Below are 1672 nucleotides of genomic sequence, written 5' to 3'. Positions count from 1 at the left end.
CCCAGCTCGTCCCAGTCACTCCCCCAACCGTCTGCTCACCATCTGTCCCTGGGGCCTGGCTGTGCGGGCGCCGCCTCGCCGCCAGGGGGCGCGCTCATCCCGATCCTGATGGTGTCTGGCCGGTCACCGGTCCGGGCTGGCGTGGACTGGACGCCGAACGCTGCTCTCAGTCTGCTCTCTGCATGTTTTAGAAACCAAGCAGCAAAGTTTGCTGTGAACCCATAAGCATTCAATAAGCATGAGAGAGGAAAAAACATGATGTCTTGCTTTACATAATAGCTGGGTGTGTGTGGGTGGTGGGGTGGGTCTTTGAAATATGACGATTATGGTGATTCTCAAATCTCCTTGTTTTAACCAGAATTCTACATGCCCTTTGGACAGGTTCCCTTTTGTTCATTTTTTGGAGGATTTAACTTTTGTTAGAATGCTCTCCAGGAGAGGAGAATTCCCCTCCCCCCACCCCACCCCAGGGGGCTCTTCCCCATTTTGTTTTTCTTGCTCCTTCAACACCTTCTTTAGGAGTTGGAAGGTTAGGTTTTGTTCCAGGGAAGATTTTTCGTCTCCTTGTTCCTCTCAACGTCCGGGAGAGGCTGTGGATCAGTGTGTGTCTCACCCGAATGAGGGAATCTCTTGAAATGGAAAAGGTGTAGTTTCAGAGCGGCACATGGCACCCTGTCAATCAGCAAATGTTAGCAGTGTCCCCTTAGGTGTAGTTTCTACTACCCACGGCTTGGATGAATATTCTACAGACTTTCCGGGAGGCCACGTCGCTAGCAAGAAGGAGCCCCCACATGCCACTTGTGTCCAGTGTGAGCTGAGTGCACAGTGCATGGGGATCCCCGCAGACCCGCTGAACAGGCATGCACCCTCCACCCCAGGACCTTGGGCCGGGTTGGGGGATGGGGAGATGGGGGGTGGGGAGATGCGGGTGCGAGCCTACTCTCTAGCACATGTGCCCTCCCTCATTCATCTCCACTTGTCATCAGAAAAGAGTTCTGCTGCTAGGGGAGACTTTTTTTACAAAGCAAAGAAAAAGCAACCTCAAATATGATGAGATGTGGGAGCTGATGGTAAAAAAAGGAATGATGGCAATGATTTCATGGATGCAGCAGTGGGTGTGGGATGTGAACGTACTGTGTCTCAGTGAAGTGGAGGAAGGCCCAGCCGGCTGGGCTCACCCTGCAGTTTGGAATTAAAAAATAAACATGCCAGTGGTTACCCAGAATATATAGATGATGAAGTTTGCATCCAGAGCAAAATAAAACAAGTGTTACTGGAATCCTAGAGGCCCAGAGCAGCTGATGGGTTAGTGTTTGGGGAGATTCTGAGTAGATTGTGGGCAGGTGCGCACCCATGGAGAAAGTGTAGGGTTCTGGGGCTTGGGAAGTCTGTGTGGGCCTGTGATGGGACAAGTAGGGAGGTTTTTGGGACTTCCCTGGCCGTTCAGTGGTTAAGACCCCACACTTGCACTAGAGGGGGCTCAGGTTCAATCCCTGGTTGGGGAACTAAGATCCTGCATGCTGCCCAGTGCAGCCAAAAAACGAGGAAAAAAAAGCAGGGAGAATTTTGTAGTCCCGTCACAAGCAAATGCAGATTTGTAATGATCTTTTGGACCTAAATTACAGGGACATTTGGGAATTTTCCAGTGTCTCTTTCAGTGACAACTAAGAAT

The sequence above is a fragment of the Bison bison genome, unplaced genomic scaffold (genome assembly GCF_000754665.1).
Source record: "Bison bison bison isolate TAMUID 2011002044 unplaced genomic scaffold, Bison_UMD1.0 scf7180017864020, whole genome shotgun sequence".
NCBI classification, from domain to species: domain Eukaryota; kingdom Metazoa; phylum Chordata; class Mammalia; order Artiodactyla; family Bovidae; genus Bison; species Bison bison.
The sequence above is the reverse complement of the archived record's forward strand: the minus strand, read 5'-3'. Positions refer to the sequence as shown.